A 13,731-nucleotide genomic window follows, 5' to 3' on the forward strand; every position below is an offset into this window, starting at 1 on the left:
AGCAAGGTTTTGTTTTCATCCTACGGAGGTGCTGCAGAAATTTTTTGAAGTCATTATTCACGTGTTTGTTTTCTTTTCGGATATCCTGGAAAGGTATATTGGGTGATTAAGTGCATGTCTAGGAAAATTTTGTCTAAGGAGTCTGGTATTTAAGCGGACTGGTTGTGTCCCTCCAGTCTTTCCTAGAAATTTTCCTGGTGTACTTTGGTTCAATAATATACCAGTTGGAAGTAACCTGAGGAGATACTTATCATGTGAAATAGTGGGAGTTATTCTGTAGTCAACAACAGTTCGTGATAGAAGCAATGGCATCAATGATCGACATTAGCAAGTTTGACGGCACAAAATTCTCATTATGAAAGATGAAGACGAAGGCATTATTGATAAAGGATAACTGCCTGGAAGCATCAATAATCGGCCGACGGAGATCATAGATAACGAAAAGTGGAACATAATAGATGCAATGGCCCTTTCCAATTTGCATCTGGCATTATCTGATGATATTTTAGCGGGCATAGAAGAGAAGAAAACTGCTAAGGAGGTTTGGGATCATCTCATCAAATTGTATGAAGCCAAGTCACTTCACAACAAAATTTTCTTAAAGAGAAAGTTGTATACCTCATGGATGTCAGAATCTACATCAGTTACAGAACACATACATACTCTGACTTCGTTATGTTCTCAACTTTTAACGTTGGGACACAATGTTATGCCACAGGAACGTGCTGAAATTTTATTTCAAAGTCTTCCAAATTCATATGACCAAGTCATCATCAGTTTAACCAGTAATATCCTCTCTAATTATCTGTTATTTGATGATATTGCTGCTGCAATTCTTGAAGAAGAAAATAGACGAAAAAGTAGGGAAGATAGATAGGCAAGCTCACAACAAGCAGAAGCTTTGTCTATGACGTGAGGAAGGTCAATGGAACGTGATTCCAGTGGGAGTCACAATCAAGGGAGATCAAAATCCAGGGGTAAGAAGAATTTCAAGTGGTATAATTGTGGCAGAAGGGGACACTTAAAAAATGAGTGTCGATTAAAAAATGGTGTAGATAAGGCAGAAACATCTCAAGGGTGTGTTACTGAAGGAGATATTCTTTATTACGAAGCAGCAACAGTATCCAAGGATAGATTGGAGTTCACTGATGCTTGGATCTTGGATTCTGGAGCAACATGGCACATGACCTCTCGCAGAGATTGGTTTCAAACTTATGAACCTATCTCTACAGGGTCTGTGTACATGGGAAATGATCATGCCTTGGAGATTGCTGGAATTGGCACCATAAAATTGAATATGTATGATGATATGATACGCACTATTCAAAAGGTGAGGCATGTGAAGGGCCTAAAGAAGAATCTATTGTCTTTGGGACAATTAGATGAAATTGGGTGCAAGACCCACATCCAAAATGGAATGATGAGGATCATCAAAGGAGCGCTAGTGGTAATGAAGGTTGAAAGGGGCGCTGCAAATTTGTACAAATTAATGGTAGAAACGTGTGTGTGGGGCGTAAGCATCGGTTGCATCAACGGCACTTGTGGAAGAGATGACAAAAGTGTGGCATAAAAAATTGGGCCACATATCAGAGCAAGGGTTGATGGTTCTCGCCAAACGGAAATTACTCCCAGGCCTCACAAAGGTTTCATTACCCTTTTGTGAGCATTATGTTATAAGTACGCAGCATAGATTAAAGTTCAATGCATCTACTTCCAGGAGTAAAAGTATTTTGGATTTAGTTCATTCCGATGTTTGGCAAGTACCTGTTACATCTCTGGGAGGAGCAAGGTACTTTGTATCTTTTATTGATGATTATTCCAGAAGGTGTTGGGTGTTTCCTATCAAGAAGAAGTCAGATGTGTTTTTAGTTTTCAAAACATTTAAAGCGCAAATTGAACGAGAAACTGAGAAGAAAATCAAGTGCCTCAGGACAGACAATGGCGGAGAATATACTGGGGATGACTTCGTTGAGTTTTGTAATCAAGAAAGCATCAAGAGACAATTCACGGTGGCTTACACTCCTCAACAAAATGGAGTAGCGGAGCGGATGAATAGAACTCTACTCGAAAGAACGAGAGCCATGCTAAGAACTGCAAGTATGGCTAAGTCCTTTTGGGCAGAAGCCGTAAACGCTGCCTGCTATGTGATTAATCGATCACCATCAAGATCGATTGATTTGAAGACACCGATGGAGATGTGGATTGGCAAGCCAATTGATTATTCACAGCTGCACACATTTGGGAGTCCTGTGTACTTGATGTATTATTCCCAAGAAATTTTGAAATTGGATCCAAAATCCAGAAAGTGCAGATTCTTGGGATATGCTGATGGAGTCAAGGGGTATCGACTGTGGGATCCCACTGCCCACAAGGTCGTCATCAGCAAAGATGTCATTTTTGTAGAAAATAAGCTGTAGAATGAAGATGTGAGTAGCACTTCAATAGAAATTCCGGAGATTACAACAGTTCAGGAGGAAGAGAAGTCCAATCTAGGAAATTCTTCTGGAGCAGAATCAGAAAACGAGGAACAAGTACCAGTTGAGTCTACAACTGTAGAAGTTCGAAGGTCAACTCGTGAAAGACATACACCAACCTGGCAGTCTAATTATATTATGGAGAGCAATGTTGCATACTGTCTTCTAACAGAAGATGGAGAGTCATCAACATTCAAAGAAGCGATTGATAGCTCAGACCGTCACTTTGGATGGTGGCTATGCAGGAAGAACTAGAAGCTCTTCATAAGAATAAGACGTGGGAGCTTGTTCTTTTATCGCACGGAAGGAAGCCCATTGGCAACAAATGGGTTTACAAGATGAAACGAAACAATGATGATCAAGTAAAGCGGTATCGTGCAAGATTGGTGATCAAAGGATATGCTCAGAAAGAAGGTGTCGATTTTACAGAAATCTTTTCTCCAGTGGTTTGACTTACTACTATCCGGATGGTTCTGGCATTTTGTGCTACGTTTGATCTATATTTTGAGCAGTTAGATATAAAAACTGCATTTCTTCATGGAGATCTTGAAGAAGAAATCTATATGCTCCAACTAGAAGGTTTTGAAGAACCAGAAAAGAAGAACTTGGTTTGCAGGTTGAACAAATCTCTATAAGGCTTAAAACAGGCGCCAAGATGTTGGTATAAGAGATTTGATTCCTTCATATTGAGCCTTGGATACAACAAACTTGCTTTAGACCCTTGTGCGTATTACAAGAGTTTTGGTGTTGATGATTTCATCATTTTACTATTGTATATTGATAATATGTTGGTGTCAGGCCCCAACAAAGATCGGCTCATAGAATTAAAGGCTTAGTTGGCTAGGGAATTTGAAATGAAGGGCTTGGGACCCGCAAACAAGATTCTAGGGATGCAAATTCACCGAGACAGAAATAACAGGAAGATTTGGCTATCTCAGAAGAATTATTTAAAGAAAATCTTGCGCCGCTTCAATATGCAAGACTGTAAGCCAGTTTCTATCCCGCTTCCTGTTAATTTCAAGTTATCCTCAAGTATGTGTCCTAGCAATGAAGCAGACATAATGGAGATGTCTTGAGTACCGTATGCATCAGCAGTGGGGAGTCTGATGTTCGCTATGATATGTACAAGACCAGACATTGCACATGCAGTGGGAGTGGTTAGTCATCACATGGCGAATCCAGGATGAGAGCATTGGATTACTGTGAAGAGGATCCTAAGATATGTTAATGGAACCTCGGATGCTGCTCTATGTTATAGAGGATCTGAATTTACTGTCAGAGGATATGTTGATTCTGATTTTGCAGGTGATCTTGATAAAAAGAGATCCACTTCTAGCTATGTGTTTACAATTGCAGGAGGAGCTGTGAGCTGGGTATCTAAACTACAAATAGTTGTAGCACTTTCTACAACAAAAGCTGAGTATATGGCAGCTACACAAAAGAAGCAATTTGGATAAGAAGATTCATGGAAGAACTTGGGTACAAACACGAGAAGATTCTCTTGTATTGTGACAGTCAGAGTGCCTTGCACATTGCAAGGAATCCAGCTTTTCATTCCAGGACAAAACACATAGAAGTACAATATCATTTTGTTCGTGAAGTGGTGGAAGACGGAAGGGTGGATATGTAGAAAATCCACACAAAAGAGAATCTAGCAGATGCATTGACAAAGGCAATCAACACTGACAAGTTCATTTGGTACAGATCCTTGTATGGCTTGACAGAGACGTAGACAACATGGTGGTGGCAAGATAGAAAATGGTGTGGAGATTAATTAGTTCTCAATCAAATCTCCAAGTGAGAGATTGTTGTATAGTCTTTGTCCCACATCTAGTAGAGTTGGAGTTGTTATTCCACATTGAAAAAAAGTGGGAGTTTGTTGAGAGTTTTAGTCCCAGTTCGAGTAGATGTGGGAGAAGGTAGGATGGGGAGAGGCTATAAAAGGATGCCTCCCCCTCCACATGTAATTCATCCCAAAATCTTCCCTCTTGTATATTTCTTTATCTATAGTGGAGTTTTCTCTCTTGCCTGTGGTTTTTTCCCTTTAAGGGTTTTCCACGTAAATTCTTTTGTTCTTCTTTTCTCTTGTTTGCTGATTGTTCTATTCGGTGGGTTTTTCATAACCCAACAATTTCCTGATGTTGATGGAAACTAAAGCACTTCCAACTCAACTACTAATTAAAGACTCTACTGATATGAAATAGTAAGTTCAGTGATATAATTGAACACTTCCATATGGTTAGGAGATGACATATTACGATTAATTAAATATGATTGGCACTTCTAACCGAAAAACGCATGTTATTATTGTATGGGACTAATAGATATTGTTTTATAAACAATAATCATTAATTGTTAAAAAGTATATGAAATATGATAAAATTTTAAAATCGCCAAATCTGACAATTTAAATCTTGCATATCATTATCAAGATTGGGATCTTCATTGTAGACATGGGAGATCAAATGAAATAAAGTAGATTAACCTTTGGGGGTTGATCAGAGTTGGCAAAATTAAAATCAATGCCTCATAGTATGATGGCAAGAGTTCAAATTCTTTGACAAGGGCCGAGGCCTTGCCTTAATTTAAATTATATATAAAAGCTACCCCCTAAGAATATAGTGGAAGTGTGCATAAGATGACCTAGCTGCATTAATTAGTTTGGTTCAAAGATCATATCCCTTGTCATTCCCTTACCCTCTAGGGAGCCCTGAATCCTTCCGTTCCTATCCAATCATTTTTCATTAGCCATTATATCCTTGTTAACCCTAACTACACTTTTTGCTAGAATGATTCAGAGGATCTTGACCACCTATTTTCCTCTTGACCTCTTGCCCACTCCCTCTATCTGGCCCCTTCCCTCATGGGTTTTGAAGTGTTTTTTTGGTTACTATCTGTAATCATGTTGATGGAATGGTCTTTCGTGCTACTATCTATCACTTGTGGTGGGAAAGGAACCTTAAGAGATAGATTTCTAAATCTAGATCTATGGACAGGATTTGGAAAGCTTGTTCTAATGTTTCAACAGGCTCCAGCTCATCTTCCATCCCTTGGTTGTTGATATCCCATGGAACAAGCTCATTGTCGTTACCTGAGGTTAGAGCTCGCTCTACCCTCCAATTTTCTTCTTAAAGACTGGTTGCTCTCCTTCCTCCCCCTTCTTTCCCCTTTGTACATTTTTCTCTCCCCTTTGGGGTTTTGTTAATTTAGTTTATTCATCCAAAAAAATCCATATTATTAAATTTCAGCTAAATAATTTTTTATTTATTTTCCTTTTTGATTTCTTATTTATTTATTTTTATTATTTGAAGTCAATAATTCCCTTATTAGAAGGAATTGGATCCACTACCCTCACACTTACTCCACTACATAGTTAAAAGGAAGGCCTATGAGCTCCAAAAAGGTGCACTAGAGGTGGACCAGTCCTAAAAGTGTGCAGTAAAGGCATGTGAGGGTAGTACGACCCTTTACCTGCAAGGGTAGAGGATTTGGACTCTAGTATTTCAGCATTTGGGTTTTCCTTTATCATGATTTAGCCAGAATCTTTATTAATAATCATATCCTACTATCATATTTCATATCATATTATTATTATTACTGTTATAAAAGCATGAACTAGAGAAGGATGGCTACATTTTCTTTCTTAAAATACCCTCAATGTCATTCCAATTGGATAGGCTTAATATGTTTGTAATTAAAGTTTCCTTATAAAATTACTATTGCCTCCCTTCACTTCTAAAGGTGCTAAAAGGCCATTAAGTTTAGAAATGTAATGTCGATTTTGCCCTTCATATATTTACTAATGCCACCTTGTACTATAGCTTAATTATTATCTTATCCACTGTACTTTTTACGTTACTTACCCAAACTCAGACTTTGCTCAAAATTACTAATATGCCCCCTATAATTAAGTTTTGTTAGTTAATTGATGACGTGACATCTTTCTATTTTTTACCCGATTAATATTTTTAAAAAGCCGGGTTTAAAAAAAAAAAAACCCCGGAAGGAAAAATAGATAAGGTAGTAACTTAAGCTTTCGTATAAGAGGGCCTTTGTAATTATTCATAATAATTAATATTAATTAATACCTCCATCTCCTTCTAACTCATCCCCTCAATATTAAAAAATGAAATGATCCTCAAACTAAAATTAAGTACTTACAATTATTTTTTTTAATTTTTTTATTTACCAAAAAACAAAAACCATAAGTTTTATTTCTCTACTCCATCCACCATACTTCGACCAAACCCCACATCATTGAGATCCTTGTTGAAAAGTCGACAAAGAAAATACAATAGCAAAAGCAAGGAAGAGTCTAGAATCTGGTTTCTTTGCTTTAGGTGGGCATGCCAAGAAATAAATCTTATAGATTGCCCTTCTTCCTCTTTATGGTTATTGCTATTTTTAATTTTTGTTGTACCCTTTTGTTTTTTCTCTTTAAGAGCTAGAAAACAAGGGCGCTTTGATTGCCTAAGCTGTGACGTATTTAAAGAATTCAACTTGTTTAATCACATTATCTCATGCATTGAAGGGAATACCAACATTACATCGCATCTCTCTCTCCGTCTCAACTGCACTTTTAATCATTTGCGTTGAATTTCAAATTCAAAGATATGAAACAGGTGCATTTGCATGTATATTTTTACTAGTTTAGTTAAAAATTCTAGATCATCCCATTCTCCATGATATAAATACCACCCTTGTAACCCAAACCCCCCCCCCCCCCAAAAAAAAAATCAAATTATATCGGTTTGTTGCTCACTGTTACATAGTTGCACACTAGTTCTTCATGATTATTTTGTGGTAAATCTTCTTTGTATTGGTTTCAAGATAAACTCTCGAAGACGAGTAGGCTGTCCTCTTACTTGGGTTGAAGACCTTCTAGATGAATCTGGTAGATGGAATACTACCCTCATTCGTAACCTCTTCACCCCAGGAAATGCGCTTTATTCTTAAGATCCGCCCTGAGCAGGTAAGAGGTTATGATTTGCAGCTACGGGGCCTTCTGGTAATGGTTGTTATTCTGTTAAATCTTTGTATCAATTACTATACTAGGAAAGAAAGTTTAAAAAAAAAAAGATTCATTATTTTTAAAAAAAAATTTATGTATATAATACGCAAGATTTGAAGCCACAATCTCTTCATTAAGAAGCATGGATCTTAAAAACCGATCATCCCTATATTGGCATGAGATTTATTATTACTAGCTATCACATTTATTTTTTTCATAATGATAAGATAAAATTTATTCACAATACCAAGCACAATTTCACCCTCAGATGAACTATCATACAGTTTTGTAAGGAATGGTCCTTTCGGTTTCGTATTCGAAAGTTTGGCCTCTTTCCACTCAGTGGAAAACATACTTATGTGCTGCTCTTACTCTTACTCATGCCTACAAAACAAATGTCAGACATGGGCTGACTCAGTGGTTGGGAAGCCACCTCTGATGATTAAATCAATAAGAGCACCTCCAAAGAATTTTGGCAAGCAGCAGAGCTACTTGGAGGGAAATGATTCAAAAATTACATTTTCTTTGTGTTATGCTTTGATTCATATAGGGTTTACCTCTCATTGCCAACAGTTGGATCAATTCACAAGTCCCATTTGTAGCTGTCTGATCATATGGTTTCCTCCCTCAGTTTCCATATGGGGCATGATTTCCTATATTAAACTTGGCAGGATCACGTTTCTTCCTATAGCTGTTGAGTTCCTTTGTGATCAAGGCACCTTTGGGTTTACTTCTGGAACCGGTCCCAACCCGGGCTATTGTACCAACCGTGATTCGACCCAGTTGGCTACTATTTTTTACTTATCACCAAAGAAAAAAATTCATTATTTTTGTAATAGGCAAAAAGAATTTTATATATATGGCAAATGAGGATATTACATATGCCATTTGCATGGTTTGAAGCCACAATCTCTTCATTAAGAAGCATGGATCTTAAGACCAATCAAATCCTACATTGACATGAGATTCATTATTACTAGCTATCACAATTACTTTTTCATGATGATAAGATAAAATTTTCTCACGATACCAAGCACAATTTCACCCTCAGATGAACTATCATACAACTTTTCAAGGAATGGCCCTTTCAGTTTCAAGTTTGAAAGTTTGGCCTCTTTACACTCAATGGATAACAAACTTATGTGCTACTTTTGCTCGCAATGAATAAGATTGCTAGGTAACTTTTCAAGGATGATGCATTTTTCCTCCCCACACTTGCCTCATAGAAACCTCCTCCCATGATTGAAAATTTCGTCTAGGACTCAGGTAGCCTTCTTGTTTAGGTTGTTTACAAGCCGACCCATCTGAAACCTCCAAAGCAAGAAATAAACTAAACCAAAGCCCACAACCAAACGGTCCCTTCATTGTTCTTCAACCTAGGCCACTCCATTTCTTCTATGCTAAACTCTTCTACATCCATATTCCCAGCCATACCCTTGTCAAACTTACCATATACAACATAAGCCCTATCATCCTCTCTCAGTGTAATGGTAGTTGGAAACCTTTCCCCATCAAGGGCAATTTTGTCTTATACCTCAGCCTCTCCCCAGCCATCCTCACTTTTGAGCAACCATGCCGTCATCTGCGAGACAATCACCACAGCGCGTGCCATGGCGATGCCGTCATTCCCACCCATCGGGTCCTTCTCAATATTCACCGCCGAGGCTGTGTCATTGACGGTGAAATATCAACACTTCTCCGCCTCCCAATTTTTTGAAATTCCCCCTATTCACTTCCCAAAATTTGAAATTTCCCCTCTAACACCTTTTCCATGCATGAAATATAAGTTTTTGGACTCCTATTTGAAGAAAAAATTTTACGAGAAAGATAATGGGTAGAAAATTTGTTGTGTACTTGTGTGAAACATTGGTATCTAACCCCTTTCGATGTTAAATCTTGACTCCACCTCTAGATACATACCATTTAGATGCATGATTACCCAAAAAGAAGAAGAAAAGGGAGACAAATTGAGGGGAGGGGGTTGTTTGTATAATAATAAAAGATACAAGCTATACATTGTTTGGATACATAATATACCATTATTAGTTTAGAACACAATGCCAGCTCACCATTTATTTCTCAACTGTTAATTGGGAGCTTAATTGTTTGAATATTTTTTTAAGAAGAAAAAACATTGTTCTCACTTCTCACACTAATTTAAATTGGATTCATGTCGCCACAATTTCTTCTTGTCAATTTTCATCAATCTCTCTCTAGAAAGCCACCCCATGGAAATTGACACATGAGAAAATTGAGGTGATAAAAATTAATCAAAATTAACATGTGATTTTTATTATCTTATCATGCTGGATTATTATTATTATATATATTTAAAAAACACTACACGGTGACTTCTTTATTGAAGATCCAGCTAAAGCATAGGGTTTGTGGCTTCGTCTTCTAGGTAATAATATTTAAAAATCACTACACAGTGACTTCTTTGTTGAAGATCCAACTAAAGCGTAGGGTTTGTGGCTTCATCTTTTGGGCTCGTTCTTCAGCCCATTCTTGTAGTTTTCGAATCTTACGAGGCAACCCACAAACCAAATCCTGGGCTTTCTGGCCTTCACCGTTGAGACCCACAACCTTCTCCAGCTTCCATCTCCCAATCAAGAACTCTAATATGTCCAAGTAATCGGCAATGGTGTAAACACCAAGCTTCTGTGTGACAATGGAGAAATGGTTGAAGATATTCGAGTTTTCACCATCGAACATCAAGTAGGCCGGCATCGTAATGTTTGGACCCAAAGTATTAGCAATTGCTAGCATGGCATCTGTGGGGTCTACCTCTAATAGCTTCTCCATCATCCGTTGATACCCTTTTTCATGTCGCTCTCGTCAGCTGCAATGGTACCACGAGATAGTGGCTAACACGGGATCACCGCTCTGCTTTGCCAACAAAGCTGTTTTGCCATGTGTTATGAATGTTGCCCGTTCTTGAAATGAAGTGTACGTGATTCCCATGTACGGAGTGATTTTTAATATTGGGCTCTGTCATTAGACACCAAAAGAGCAAATAAAATGTCAAAGATACACAGATGCATTCATGAGTGGTGAAAATTTCAGAATCTAGATGTTTAGTATGTGCTCTTTTCATACTTTTACTACATATTAGAAGGGTTCTATTGATACTCACTCGGAGTCTCACCTCTGATTTATTGTGTTAGCACTCAAAGGTAGACGTAATGTATGGTGGATAAATGTCGGGGAAAACACATACATCTTCAAGACTCAAAATCTCAGTCCCACGATGGTAGTGCATGGGTTTTAATGTCATACCATACAAAATAGATATTACTAAAATGTTGGGTCCTCGATAGTTAGTTAATGTGGCTTGTGCTGTCCAACATTGCATGGTAAATTTTAATTTCGATTATTTCAAACTGTCCCACGATCTTTTTTCACAACATCACAAAAACTCTAATTTCACAGACCTCGAGTACTAGCACAACCACACCAATAGATGATACCATCGACGCCATAGATGGATCAGTTTGAAAACAATTGATAGGGCAGGTAAACAGATTGAAGATGAATCAGATTGAGAAAGAATGAGAAAGAGGGACGGAAAAGAGAAGAGAAAGCAGATGGAGAGGAGAGAAAAGTTTGGCATGCTGCATGGTTCAAGCAAGCATAGGCATAACCTTGTCTTCACCTAAAGAGAAAGATTGTTGGGAAACCCTTAGATACGAAAGGAAGTGATCAGAGAGAATGAACTATGAAGGGAGAAATGAGCAAGAAGTTACCTTGGGGAATAAAAGAGATGGAATCTTTGGTTGTTAAAACATCAATATTTATCAGAAATACATGATGCAGTCCCAACACTACACTAAGCAGCACCAGCTAGGACACAGCATTTAGTAAGATCCATTTGATTTTACCTAATGCATGCATATCATTAGCTTTAGAGCTTTTGATGTATTAGTCAAAAAGTACCTAACATGTATTCACGTAAAAATGCCAGCCAACCCTAGCTTTTTAATATGAAGAATCAATAGCTCACCGTGCCAGCGGTGATTAGGTTTTGTATGGTGCGTTCGACCATATGCATGTTGACTCGTCCAGACAAGTATAAATACTTGTTGAGAAGATCTCCATGCCGGTTCTCTTCAGCCGTCCAAGATCGAATCCAAACAGACCAACCATCGGGGCTGTTTCCAGTTGGATCTTTGATCCCTTCGAATCTATTGAGGAAAGATGTGTATGATGGCAAAGCTTCTTCTGTGATTAGATCACCCACTAATACCACCAAGTACTCATCAGGCAATCCTGCTGTTCTCTCACGCAAGCCCAAAACTTGCTCCGTAAATTCATCTGATGGAAGGGTTGAGTCTGGCAAGAAATCGTGTGGTTGCCAACTTTTCTCCGCTGGTTTTAACAGCGGCAAGACATTTTCTCCCACCCACCCACTAAGTGATTTGAGGAGCTCCACCTTCTCCGGTGGTACAGTGGGGATGTTTGCGATGGGCTGAACTGCAGCAGCCACCACAGCAGGGACTGGTGATCGTCGTCCCCATAATCTACTGGTGGCAGTTGCTGACGAAGTCTGGGATCCCAGAGGATAATGTGTGAGAGCAGGACTGCATTTTCTAGGAAATGAAAGCTGGCTCAAGGCATATGACAACTGCATATTGATTTGAGCAGATGAAGTTTTCTTCTATGAAAAGGGATGCGAGGATTCTCTATTTAATTATGAGAGTTTTATAGTAGAATTTCTCTGTTCATTCATATTTCATATTTAAAAGTTTTACCTTAATTTGATTCCTACCCAAAAGTCAACTATTATCTCTTTCTATCCCAAATTGCTTTTGTGCTGTGTGGCAGTACCGTGTGGCCTACGGTCCAAGATTGAAACTTCAATGGGTTGCAATGTCATTGTGTTTTTATCCTTTTTCACTTGTTATTGTTTTTGTAAAGAATTAACACAGACTTTAAATTATTACCCACTAGTCTCTTTGCTTTAACATTAGTATAGAGATTTTGTAATCATTATTTGACCTCATCCATCTTAAATCCTAGCTCCTCTCGTGGAGTTGATCTGTCATTCTCATTTCAGGTAAATATGATCTTCTTATACATAATAATTAGAGTAGCTTTTATCTTTCTCACACGCCATAGTTGGGGTTGGTAGGTTTGATTAGTAACCACAGGGTCCCGTCCATGTATACTTGTTCTCAGTCACATTCCGAGTCTTCTTAATTTTCTGTTACTTGGCAGTTCGAGTTAGATTTCCATCTCACGTTTATTAATAAGAAGAAAATAAAATTTAGGTGCAAATGGACAAACCAAGTTTCGACGACTCATAGGCAATGACTTGGTTAAAGAAACCCGCCAAAGCTACACAAATGCGAGTTTTTATAGGACAGTTGTCATAATTGCTTAATGACCCAAACCTGAGTGATCTACTGATGAACAAAGATGCAACTTGCGTGAAATTAAATGGAGGTTCGAACCAATTGATGTTGTGGAATCAAAGGACTAGTTGTGGTTATAAATGCCACCCAAACCTAGAGCTACCTGGTGCTCCTTGAAATGCATATCAGGCTGTAATGGGTTGGACATCTAGGTTACCATTAAGATTTTTTTTCAATGCATGCAACACTTTGTCATGGATATCATCGAAAGTGGGGATTCTTTCTCTGCCCAACACCATTACTCCTCACAACAATAGAGGTATGTTTAATCATTATAATATAATTAAGTGACTTACCTTTTCCTATCTTTAATTCTTTGAATAAGATTAACTTCTTCTCAATTTTAGTTTTCTCATTCTGACATGTGAAGGTTTAAAGAATTAAGTGGATCAGAACACACTATAAAAAGAAAAGAAAAAAATGTTCTTTGGCAACAGTCTAATAGTGTCGCCAAAAATAGTACATTAGTCGCCAAAATAAAAGGCAACATATTTCTTTACAATGTCTATAATGCTGTCACGAAAAATATGTGATTGGGATTTGGTATTGACTAGGAAAAAAAATTTGGGGTGGGGGGTTCATCATCAACTAGTCATAGCAATTGAGGGCCCATAGGCCTTGGGGGAGGGACAAAATATTTTCAGCAATTCTTTTGGGTGATAGAAATTCTAAAAATCATATTAGGCGGTTTCTATAAAGTGTCGGTAAAAACCTAACATTTGGCGATAGAAATTCTAAAATCATCCGAAAAATCATGTTTAGCCACAGTTATAACCGTTGTGAAAAACCACATATGTTGATGGATTTAAAGCATAGTGTGGGTAAAGCGATA

General features: G+C 38.0%; 1 pseudogene; it reads right to left on the minus strand.

The window, feature by feature from the left end:
- Window positions 1-9,909: 9,909 nt before the first annotated feature.
- LOC148998915 (stearoyl-[acyl-carrier-protein] 9-desaturase 6, chloroplastic pseudogene) lies at window positions 9,910-12,115 on the minus strand (annotated as a pseudogene).
- Between the last annotated feature and the right edge of the window lie 1,616 nt (window positions 12,116-13,731).

The sequence above is a fragment of the Hakea prostrata genome, unplaced genomic scaffold (genome assembly GCF_041222555.1).
Source record: "Hakea prostrata isolate BN-2017 unplaced genomic scaffold, UWA_Hpros_2 contig_96, whole genome shotgun sequence".
In the NCBI taxonomy this organism is placed as follows: Eukaryota; Viridiplantae; Streptophyta; class Magnoliopsida; order Proteales; family Proteaceae; genus Hakea; species Hakea prostrata.